The sequence below is a fragment of the Talpa occidentalis genome, unplaced genomic scaffold, assembly GCF_014898055.3.
Source record: "Talpa occidentalis isolate TD23 unplaced genomic scaffold, MPIMG_talOcc4v2.1 talOcc4.17, whole genome shotgun sequence".
NCBI lineage: Eukaryota > Metazoa > Chordata > Mammalia > Eulipotyphla > Talpidae > Talpa > Talpa occidentalis.
The window spans coordinates 23,673,759-23,687,414 of record NW_023601754.1 but is presented as its reverse complement, the minus strand read 5'-3'; positions in this window follow the sequence as shown (position 1 = coordinate 23,687,414).

Here is a 13,656-nt window from a genome sequence, read left to right as displayed (position 1 = left end):
TGCATAAATAAATAAATCTTTAAAAAAAATTAAAGAACAAATGCAATGTCTAAAAAACAGTTATAAACATGATATTCATTTTACTATATCAATAATCACTTTGAGAATGATCTAAACATATCAATTATAAGTTAGAGATTGCCATAGTAGATTAAAAACCTCCTAACTACATGTGGTCTACAAGAAGGCTGTTTAAAAGTAAAAATCCATAATCTATTGAATTTAATGGAGACTAGCCCATATATTCTGGGTGGACCCAATTTAATCAGTGGAAAAGCTTTGAAAGCAGAGATCAGGCCTTCTCCCAATATGAAACTTCACCTATGAACAGCACCTTTATCCTGTGCCTGAGTTGCATTCTGTCCAAAGGATTATGGATTTGCGTAATTACTCTCACAATTGCATAAGTCAATTCCTTGCAATAAATCTCAATATGTATTTCCTACTGGTTCTGCTCTCTAGTTCGACACTGATACATGCTTTTCCCTCAATAGGTTAAAGAGGAAACTCTTTGCATTGGTTAAAGAGGAAACTATGAGGGATTTTTTAAAAACATTATTTATTATCTAGGGCCTCCCCGGTGGCGCAGCGGTTGAATGCTGGGCTGCGAAGCTGCCTGCAGCCTCTGTAGAGCTGGTTTGATCCCCAGCCGGCAGGCGAGGGTCCCACATGGCACGCAGACCTCTCCTGCCGCCTGCTGCTCCCCTCAGCAGTGTATTTCAGTCCTGTTCTGCTCCCTGCTCTGGCTCTTGTGAATTCTCACCCTTCCGTGCTTCTGACTGTACCCAGTGCTTGTGTAAATAAATAAATAAATCTTAAAAAAAAAATTATTATCTATTTATGCACACAAGAACTGGGGTACAGGCCGGGGGGTTGGGGGGGAAGATTCACCAGAGACAGTGGGGAGCAGAACAGGCAGATGAACTGAAATACACTGCTGAGGGGAGCAGCGGGCGAGACAGGAGAGGTCTACTGCGCCATGTGGGTAGCTCCCTGGCTGTTGATTGTACTGCTGCTGCAGTAGCTGCGGATTGCTTCGTAGTACTGATGCTTAACCCCTTGCGCCATCCAGGGAGGCCATCTATGATGGATTTTATCATCCCTGCAGCCATTATATTTCATATTATGCCTTTGGCAACATGAAGGTTTTTGCAGTTCAGAAAATGCATCACAGTAAGATTCATACAAAAACAAAGGAATCAATGAAACCATACTTTTGTCAACAAAACTGACAAATCTTTAAACTAGAATGACAAAGAACAAAATAGATGTAAATAACTGAAATGAGAAGTGAAAGTGGGGATAATACTACTCAACATGCAAAAATGACAGGATTATAAGAGAAATTAGGAGCAACTATATGCCAAGTTAAGACAACCTAGATGAAACAAATTCCTAGAAACAAATTACAAAAACTGACTAGAAGAAATAGAAAATCTCAACAAGTTGAATCAATAATCAAAACCTTCCAAAAAAGAAAAGTTCAGGACTAGATGGTGTTAGTGGTAAGTTTGGAAGAAGGGGAAACATTCTTACTTGTTCTGAGACTAACACTACCCTGAGAGCAAAGATAGATTTTTAAAAAAATCACAAGAAAAGAAAAACTGACTAATATCTCTTGTAAATTTAAGTGCAAAAATCCTTAACAAAATAGTGGCAAATTAATCCAATAGCATACAACATTATCAAGCTCAGCTAATCCAGGAATTTAAAGGTAGTTCAAACATGAAAACCTGCATCACAATAATAAAGGAAAAACACACATTATGAGCTCAATTAATGCACAAAAGGAATTCAAAACCCTTTCATGAAAAAACTCAGAAACTAGGAATAAGAGAAAGGGTGTTTCCTCAACCTCATAAACAGTATTTATGAAAACTCACAGCTAACATAATTAACAGTGAAAGATCAAAAGCTTACCCCTAAGATCAGTAATGGGAATTCCGATTTTTATCACCACTATTTAACATTGTACTAAAGGTTGTAGCCATAGAAACCAAGAAAAAGAAAAAAGCAACTAAAAGATTGGAAAGAAGCAAAATAATCCTTCATATTTTCATATTATATGATATACATAGAAAATCCTAAAGAACCCACAAGAAAGTCACTACAGCTAATAAGACAAATTCAGCAAAGCCTCAGGATTATATTTCTGTATACCAGTAATGAGTGAGAAATCTGAAAACAAAATTTAAAAAGTAATTCCATTTACGATAGCATCTAAAAGAATAAAATATTTGGGAATAAATTTAACCAAGGAGGTGAAAGACAAAAACACTGCTGAAAGAAAATAAAAAAAAAAAAAAAAACATATATATATATATATATATATATATATATATATATATATATATATAAATGGAAAAACAATCTGTGCTCATGAACAGGAAGACTTAATGTTGCTACCCAAGTCTCTAGAGATCCCACACAATCCTTATCAAAATTGAAGTCTTTTTATTTTTTACAAAAATTGAAAGCTGATGTTCAAATTCATGATGTTGTAAGGGGTTCTCAATAGCCAAAATAATCTTAAAAAATAAGTGTATTAGAAACCCACTTTCTGATTTCAAAACTTACTAAAAAAAAATTAAAAGGGTGCAGTAATCAAAGTATGCTGGCAATAAACATGAAGTGTATAAACCAATGGAATAGAATTAAGAACCCAGAAATAAACTCACATCTTATTGCTAATCATTCGAAAGGGTGTCAAGTCCATTCAATGGGGAAAGAACAGTCCCTTCAACAGATGGTGCTGGGACAACTAAGTATCCACATGCAAAAGAATAAAGTCAGACTACTACTTCATACTACATACAAACTTATAACAGATAATGAATAACAACCTAAATATGTTAACTAAACCATAAAATACTTAGAAGAAAAATATAGATCTTCATGACTTCGCTTTTGGCAATGGATTTGTACATGATACCAAAAGCTCAAGGAAAAAGACATATATAAAATTCCTCAAAATTAAAAAATTTAAATCATGGGTCTCCCTGGTGGCGCAAGGGGTTAAGACGCAATCTGTGAAGCTATCCACAACCACTGCAGCACGAATTCAATCCCCCGCCAGGGAGCTACCCACATGGAACAGAAGACCTCTCTTGACTCGCCCGCTGTTCCCCTTAGCAGTGTATTTCAGTAGATCTGCCTGTTCTGCTCCCCACTCTGTCTGGTGAATTCTCTCACACATACCCCCCACACTTCTCACCTGTACCCCAGCTTGTGTATGCATAAATAAATAAATCTTTAAAAAACTTAAATCATCAAGAACCTTATTAAGAAAGTGGAGAGATAAACTACAGATTGGAAGGAAATATTTCCTAACCATATGTATCTACTAAAAGTTTAATATGCAGATTGTATAAAGAAATCCTACAACAATCCAATTTGCAAGGGGCAAAGAATTTGCCAAAGCTATAAAAATTATCAACAGGCACATGAAAGGATTCTCAACATTCTAAGTCATTAGAAAAATGCAAATTAAAGCTACAAGAAGACGCTAGTACTAGGATACCTATAATCAAAACAAAACAAGCTTTGGCAAGAACCCTGAGAAAGTACATTACTGGTGGGAAAGCAGACTGGTGCAGCCAGTTACCACTATGAAAATTCTGGCAGTTCTTCAGAAAGCTAAATGCAAAATTACTGAGTGATCCAACAAAGGAACTGAGAGAGGAGCACCACAAGCTTGTCAATGCTCGTTACAGCATTTTCACAAAGTAAAAAAATGAAACCCAAGTGTCCATCAATATATGAAAGATAAATGAAAATATAGTATATACACAGTGTGTATATTATTCAGTTAGATAAAGGAGTGAAGTTCTAGTATAGGATACAACATGGATGAGCCTTGAAAAAATGCTACGTGAATAAATCAGAGATAAAAGACAAATATTCTATGATTTTCCATTCAGATGAAACACGTAGAATAAGCAAATTCAGAGACAGAAAGGAGATTAAGGTTTACCAGGACAACTCACAGCCAATATTATTCCCAATAGTGAAAAGCTGAAAGACTTTCCTTTAAGATCATGAACAAGACAAGGATGTCCACTCTCACCATTGCTTTTCAACATAATACTGGAAGTCTTAGCCAAAGAGACAAGAGAAAGACATACAAGGAATCCAAATAGGGAAAGAAGTAAAACTATCACTATTTGCAGATGATATGATAATATATACAGAAAACCCTAAAAACTCCACAGAAAAATGAATTAAAATAATAAACAAGTTTAGTAAAGTAGCAGGATACAAAATCAGCGCATAAAAACCAGTAGCCTTCCTATATGCAAACAATCAATCTGTAGAAGAGATTAAGAAAACCATTCTATTTACAATTGAAACAAAAAAAAAAATCAAATACCTGGGAATAAACCTAACAAAGGAGATGAGTGACCTATACAAAGAAAATTATAAAACATTGTTAAAAGAAATAGAAGACACAAAGAAATGGAAGACATCCCCTACTCATGGATTGGAAGAATTAACATTATTAAAATGGCCATACTGGGCTTCCCCTGGTGGCGCAGCGGGTTGAGCCCGCACTGTGAAGCTGTCCACAGCCCATGCAGTGCAGGTTCAATCCCAATGGCAGGCGAGGGTCCCACATGGCATGGCAGACCTCTCCTGTCGTGCCCGCTGCTCCCCTCAGCAGTGTATTTCAGTAAATCTGCCTGTTCTGCTCCCCGCTCTGTCTCTGGTGAATCCTTTCACCCTCCCATGAATCTGGCCTGTACCCCTGTTCTTGTATAAATAAATAAATCTTTAAAAAATAAAAAAATGAAAAAAATAAAATGGCCATACTACCGAAAGCAACTTACAGATCTCAATGCAATCCTGATAAAAATCTCAATGACATTCTTCAAAGACATACTTCAAATAGAACAAATACTGATGAAATTCATATGGAGCCACAAAAAAATCTCAAACAGCCAAAGATCTCCTGACTAAAAAAGGAGAATGGAGGTATCACACCCCCAGACTTCAAACTATACTACAAAGCCGCAGTAATTACAATAGTATGGTACTGGAACAAAAACAGACACACAGACCAATGGAATCAAATAATAAACCCAGAAATAAAGCCACAGATATTTGGACAACCAATCTTTGACAAAGGAACAAAGAATACACAATGGAACAAAGACAGTTTGCTCAATAAATGTTGCTGGGAGAACTGGACCATCACATGCAAAAGAATCAAACTAGACTACTACCTCACACCATGCACAAAACCCAACTCAAAATGGATAAAAGAATTTTACATAAGACCCAAAACACTAAAATACATAGAAGAAAATATAGGCAAAACACTACATGACATACATCTCAGGAATATCGTTAAATTCCCCCAAAGCAGAGATAATGAAGGAAAAGATAAACAGCTGAGATTATATCAAACTAAAAAGCTTCTGCACAGCAAAAGAAACATTTAACCAAACCAAAGAGACACCCTACTGATTGGGAGAAAATTTTTGTACTCCATACAACTGATAAGGGATGGATCACAAAGATCTACAAAAAGCTCACATGACTCAACAAAAACAAAGTAAACAACCCTGTCAAAAAATGGGCAAAAGAGCTAAGACACTTCCCCAAAGAGGAAATGCAAATGGCCAACAGACATGAAAAAACGTTCAACATCACTTATAATCAGGGAAATGCAAATCAAAACCACAATGAGATACCACCTTACACCAGTGAGAATGGCACATATTAAAAACTAGCAACAACAAATGTTGGCGAGGATGTGGAGAAAAAGGAACTGTCCTGCACTGCTGGTGAGAGTGCAAACTGGTCCACCCACTATGGAGAGCTGTGTGGAGGTTCCTCAAACTACTAAAAATGCAGGTATCAGGTGACCCAGCAATTCCACTCTTAGGAATCGACCCAAAGAACAAAAAAAAACATTAATTCAAAAGGATATCTGCACCCTATGTTTATTGCAGCACTATTCACAATAGGTACGATATGGAAACCCAAATGCCCAAAGATAGATGACTGGATCAAGAAGATGTGTTACATATACACAATAGAATACTATTCGGCAATCAAAAAGATAAATCCATGCCATTCACAGCAACATGGATGGAGCTGGAAGGGATTATGCTCAGTGAAATAAGCCAGAAGGAAAAAGAAAAATATCGGATGGTTTCACTTATAGGAGGAATATAGGGGAACTAAATAAGGGATCGGGAAAAAATAATAGTAATAATAAAAACAAAATTAACAGGCAACTATAAATCAGAAACATTCTACAGGGTAGGGGGAGGGAGAGGGATCAAATCAGGGGAGGGAAGAGCACAAAGGACTATGGTGATGGTGCACGGGTTAACTGGTGGTGGGAATTTTACAGGGACTACACGTGAGAAGAGAAAGCAAACATTGTATAAAAATGAACAATGATGTAAAATATATATAAATAAATTTTTAAAAATAAATAAGGAAAAGAATCATGTTTATAATTTGTGTATGTAAACCATAAAAATAATTTATTATTCATACAAATTATGTGAAATTTAAAAAATTTCTATTTTCCATAGAATTGGTAAAATACTGATTTTAAGTAAACTGTAAAAAGTTAAGTACAGCAAATCCTGAATGTCATCAATAGAATTGGTAAAATGTCATCAATAGAATTGGTAAAATACTGATTTTAAGTAAACTGCAAAAAGTTAAGTACAGCAAATCCTGAATGTCACCAAGAATGTCATCATCTTGGAAAGTGAAATAACATAGTAACAAAACCAGTTTATCATAGGTTACTTAGAAGATAAAAATTAGAGATAAGTTTCCATGATGTATTTCTTACTTATGGCCACAAAAATATCACCAAAAGTCTAAGCAAATACCCAAACCCATACTATTAAACAATAATTTGTATTCATATTCACTCACTTTCCAACTAGTTTATTCCAGTTCAGTGTCATGGGTGGACATAGCCTATACCAGCAGCTCAGGGCACAAGGTGGGAGCCAATGCAGGAAAGGATACACGACACTATTGCCTCTCATGGTGCATTCATACCACGCTAACTCATACTGGGACAATTGAAACACCCCCAAAGAACTTAACAGTACTGCACATTTTTGGTATGTGACAGGAATACCACCCAGACATAGAGTGAACATGCAACTCCACATGGATAGTGGCCCCAGTCAGGAATCGAATTTTCCCTCCTCAGCAACATTATAATGAAACAATGCTTAACAAAATGACATTCAAAAACATGAGACTATGTTTATGGCAATCCCTGGAGCAATCACTAAAAACCTAAAAGATAAAGTGAAAAATCACAATAAGTAAATTAAAACAGAATGCTAAAAGAATTTCAAGAAATCCAAGAGGGTAGGGAGAGAGAAATCATACAGAAAACAAATAAAATAGCAGATCTAAATCCAGACAAATAAAAATAAGCCAATTAAAATACAAAGATCATTAAAAAAATTAAAACAAGAATCACTATATACTCTAAGAAACTCACTTCAAATATGATGGAGGGAAAACCTGTGTCATTCAAACTAATCAAAAGAAATGTGGATTGTTTATTAAGGTATTAATATCAGACAAAGTACTAAGAGAGCAAAGGAATAGACAGACATTATTTAATGATTAATAAGGTCAATTCACCAAGAAGACATAACAATGCTTCATTATTTTCACACCCACCAACACACATTCAAAATATATGAAATAAAAATTTACAGAACTATAGGGATAAATAATAATCATAGTTGGAAATGTCAACTTTCCTCTTTCAGTAATAGACATAACACCAGTAGAAAATCAGTAAGGATTCAGAATTGAGATATGGAACACTTAGCAAGACAGATCACATCTTAGAGCCTACCAATTTTAAAAGAACTAAAATCATACAAAATTTGTACTTAGTAATGAAATTTAAAAATCAACAAGAGAAAAATAACTGAAAAAGCCTCCAAACATTTGGAAATTAATATCAAGGGGAAATTAAAAAATATCTTGAACAAAAATGAAAATATAACAGACTTTGTAATATGACAACTACAATGTTTAAAGGTAATTTTATAGCATTAAATGCTTGTTTAAAAGGTTCCAAATCAATCTAAGCTTCCACCATAAGAAACAGGAAAGGAACAAATATATCCAAAGCAAGCAGAAGGAAGGAAATAATAAAGAGCAGAAATTAATGAAAATTAAAATATCAAATCACACGCTGGTTGTTTGAAAAAAGCAACACAATTAATAAATCTCTAGTAAGACTGACCAAAAAAAGAGAGAAGATAAAATTATTAACAGCAGGAATGAAAGAGGGCCATAACTAACTCTCAAACAAGGAAAAAATATGGGAATAGCATAAACAATTCTACACACTTAAATTCAACAACTTAGATGAAAAGGACCAACTCCTTGAAAATCACACCCACGAACACTCATCCAAATAGAAAGATAATTGGAACTGTTCAGTAACTATTAAGGATATTGAATTCACAGTAAATTCACAAAACAAGCCCATAAAAATCCCATATTGAAATAGAAATCTCTAGGCCCTGACAGTTTCATTGGTAAATTCCACCAAACATTTAAAGAGTAACATTAATTCCTCACAATTTCTTCCAGAAAACAGAAGAAAATGGGATATTTCCCAAATTACTACATGAAACCAGTATCAATATCATCTGACTTTCAAGTCAGATAAAGATATAAAAACACAGTTCAGGATCCTTTATAAACATATATAAAAATCCTCAACAAAATATTAGCAAGTCGGATCCTCAATACATAAAGTAGCGTACAACCAAGTAGTTTATCAGAATTTCAAGGCTAGCTTTTATAATAAAAAAATTCATCAATGTGATCTACCACATTCTGAAGTGAAAGTAAGATCCTTCAGTTGATGTGAAAAACCAAAATTCAGTATCTGTTCATGATGAAAACTGTCAACAAGCAGGAATTGAAGGGAATTTCCAAATTTAATGTTTTTTCTTCAGCAAAAATCTACATTTAACACCATACTTAATGATGTTAAGATTATTTTCTGCCTAAGATTGGAATCAAGACAAAGCTCCCGCATCACTTTTTTCCAACATTGTACTGAAGCCCTAGTCAGCACAATAAGGCAAGGGAAAGAAACAGAAGGCACATGGATAGTAAATTGATACTACATTGGGGAGTGGGGGGGAAGGAGAAATCCCTCAACAATGGAGGATAAAATAGATTGACTACAAAAGCAAAATTTTTCACTATGAAAAGAACTTTCCTGGCTGAGCCTAGAGTCTCTATTATATCTTATACTTTTCATTCTGGTTTGATGTTAGGATACTCATTATAATTGTAATCTTTGAGTAATGAATATTAATAAATGGGTTAAAATAGCACAAAATTTAACTAGAAAAGATAAATGCATAAATATGTGCATACAGATAGTTATCTATAAATGTAAAAACAAGGCTTATAAGAGTAGTAAAAGAGGGGGTTTAAAGTAGTTCCACGTGAAAAAAATCAAAAATTGAAATGAGATTCATTTATGGGAAATGTTCTAAAAGTTTTAGAAAATCCTAGTGAAATTTAACAAAAATTAGCAAGAAAATAAGGCATCAAACCAAGCCAGAAGGCAAAACAGAAATAATTTCAAAGGAGTTTTCATGAGACAAAATGTCTTAGAGAACAACCACATTAAATTTGGCAGTGTACCTGTTATCTAAAGCATACTTTTGCATGCAGAATCAAACTTGATTAATATTTATGAAATATGTAAAGAGCTTAATTTCTCTTAAAAGAATAAACATGAAGGCTGAGAAGCGAGTCAAAATTAAATATACTGCTGACATTTTTACAATTGAAATTAGAGAATCAAATACAATTGCCAGAGTACAATTTTCGATTTGAATTATCTCAGGGGAAAAATATTACATATTACTTCTAGGAAGCAACATAGTGCTGTACCATACTGACTATTGTTTATTAAATTATATGAGATTTTAGAGATGTGATTTTACTCTAAAATTTTATGTAACTTGTAATTTTAAATTTACTTCATCATAGTATAAACTGTTTGCTGTTTGATTTCCACTGATTGCCACAGAGGAAGTAATTTGTAGTGTTTCTCTTACTTTTAGATAACTTACATTTAAACACAACCTATGGCTTCCCTGCCTATAACAACGTAATGTTCTTGCTTTCAACAAACAAGTATCAAGTACCTAAGTGCCTCCCAAAACATTCTGAATACACTGAGGTTGGGTGGGGAGATAAACATACAAATTTGTATAGTTTAGCCTAATAAATGCCAAATAACTTATTTTAAAAAAAGATTTATTGATACAAGAACCGGGGTACAGGCCAGATACGCGGGAGGGTGAGAGGTTTCACCAGAGAATGAGTGGGGAACTCAACAGGCAGACTGATGAAATACACTGCTGAGGGGAGCAGCGGGCACGATGGGAGAGGTCTGCCGCACCATGTGGGACCCTCGCCAGCCGGCTGGGATTCGAACCTGCGCTGCAGAGGCTGCGGACAGCCACCAGGAGAGGCCCAATGCCAAATAACTTTTAATTTTACTCATGTTTAAGAACTATCTTCATCAGACCAAATCTAATTATTATGGAATCACTTCAGGATATTTTAAATAATCACAACATTATTTACAGATATTTAGAGGGAAACAAATTTTATATTACATAATTATTATGCTCCTAGGACATCTGCTGCTAAGAGAGGTCAGCAACAAAGTGATAGCATTCTAAGACTTCTGCAACATGCCTAAAGAAATTCAGCTTTAAAATTCCATTAAGATCTGGAACAAGACAAGGATGTCCACTCTCACCACTGCTTTTCAATATAATACTGGAAGTCCTAGCCAGGGCAATAAGACAAGAGAAAGACATCCAAGGAATCCAAATAGGAAAAGAAGAAGTCAAACTATCACTATTTGCAGACGATATGATATTATACATAGAGAACCCCAAAAACTCCACAGAAAAGCTAATTCAACTCATCAATCAGTTCAGTAAAGTGGCAGGATACAAAATCAACACGCAAAAGTCAGTAGCCTTCCTATACACAAACAATAAATCTGAAGAAGAAGAAATCAAAAAAAACATCCCTTTCGTTATTGAAACAAAAAAAATCAAATATTTGGGAATAAACCTAACAAAAGAGGTAAAGGACCTATACAAAGAAAACTATAAAACACTGTTAAAAGAAATAGAAGAAGACACAAAGAAATGGAGAGATATCCCCTGCTCATGGATTGGAAGAATAAACATTATTAAAATGGCCATCCTTCCAAAAGCAATATACAGATTCAATGCTATTCCAATCAAAATTTCAATGTCATTCTTCAAAGAAATAGAACAATTATTGATGAAATTCATATGGAATCACAAAAAACCCCGAATAGCCAAAGCTCTCCTGAAAAAAAAAGAAGGGAATGGAGGTATCACACTCCCAGACTTCAAACTATACTACAAAGCCATAATCATCAAAACTGCATGGTATTGGAACAAGAACAGACATACAGACCAATGGAATCAAACAGAAAATCCAGAAATAAACCCACAGATTTATGGTCAACTAATCTTTGACAAAGGAGCAAAGACTATGCATTGGAGCAAAGAAAGTTTGTTCAATAAATGGTGCTGGGAAAACTGGGTTGCTACATGCAAAAGAATGAAGCTTGACCACTACCTCACACCATACACAAAAATCAACTCAAAATGGATTAAAGAATTAGACATAAGACATGAAACCATAAAATATATAGAAGGAAATATAGGCGAAACACTACGTGATTTGCACATCAAAGACATCTTTACAGACACATCACCCAAAGCAGTGATAGTGAAGGCAAAGATAAACAGCTGGGACTACATCAAATTAAAGAGCTTCTGCACAGCAAAAGAGACAATAACAAAAACAAAGAGAAACCCCACCAACTGGGAGAACATTTTTGCACCCAACACTAATGATAAAGGACTGATCACAAAAATCTGCAAAGAGCTGATGAGACTCAACAACAACAAAGAAAATAATCCAGTCAAAAAATGGGCAGAAGAGCTAAAAAGAAACTTCTCTGAAGAGGAAATGCAAATGGCCAACAGGCATATGAAAAAATGTTCAACATCACTTGTCATCAGGGAAATGCAAATCAAAACTACCATGAGATACCATCTTACACCAGTGAGAATGGCACATATTAAAAAAACTAGCAACAACAAATGTTGGCGAGGGTGTGGAGAAAAAGGAACTCTTCTGCACTGTTGGTGGGAGTGCAAACTGGTCCAACCACTGTGGAAAGCTGTGTGGAGATTTCTGGACCTACTAAACATAGAGCTTCCATATGATCCAGCAATTCCACTCCTAGGTATTTACCCAAAGGACACAGAAACATCAATTCCAAAGAACACCTGCACCCCTATGTTTATAGCAGCACTGTTTACAATAGCTAAGCTTTGGAAACAACCCAAATGCCCAAAAATAGATGACTGGATCAAGAAGATGTGGTACATATATACCATGGAATATTACTCAGCATTCAAAAAAGATAAACACATGCAATTTGCAGCAACATGGATGGCGCTGGAAGGGATCATGCTCAGCGAAATAAGCCAAAAAGAAAAAGAAAAATACCGGATGGTCTCACTCATAGCAGGAATCTAGAAAACTTAAATAAGGGACCAGGAAAATGAATAACTATAAGAAAGTGAAAATCAAAATCAACAAAAAACTATGAACCAGAGACACTTTTAGGGGGGCAGGGGCGGGAGGGGAGGGATTGGGGTCAGAATGGGGGCGCTGCAATTGTATGGGGAATATAACAATAAAATTTATTATCTAATAAAAAAAATAAATAAATAAAAAGAAATTCAGCTTTAAAATGAGACAGTTTATAAAAATATCTATGTGTATATGATTTTTAGAGAAACTGGCTAAATAGGTCATATTATCTTACAGGGGAAACATTGCTCTTCTGCCAAAGAACTTTTTAAATCAAGCCAAAGATTTGGGTCTCCCTGGTGGCACAAAGGGTTGAGATGCAACCCATGACGCTGTCCATAGCCTCTACAGCACGAGTTCGATCCCCGGCCAGGGAGATACCCACATGGCACAGCAGACAGCTCCTGTCTTGCCCACTGCTCCCTTCAGCAGTGTATTTCAGTCAGTCTGCCTGCTCTGTTCCCTACTCTGTCTCTGGTGAATCTTCTCACCCCCCACACCTCTGGCCTGTACCCTAGTTCTTGTATGCATAAATAAATCTTTAAAAAAAATAAGTCAAAGATTTAATCATATGAGTATTAGAAGGAAATTTCTTTTCTACAAGGCAAGTTCCAGTCTAGTCACTCATTTCTTATTGTATCCAATAACTACTTTATTACTTCCCTCTAATGGTCTTCAGCTTTAAATAGCTAGATTATGACATCTATAACTCTTTTCCTACTTTTATAAGCTGTTCTTATTTTTTCTGAGGATTTATAATCACAAAAATTTTTAGGTATTAATTTTTTTCTCAAAATGAAGTTTTCTTATACTGTGTTTCAAAGATAAAATCATAATTGCATTCCTGGGAATAAATAATAATTAAGGCTTTAAAATATATACAAATATGAGGTTATTTGGAGATATGTGCAGATAAATAGGGAGATTAAGGGAAAGGAATTCTTAGGAAAATTC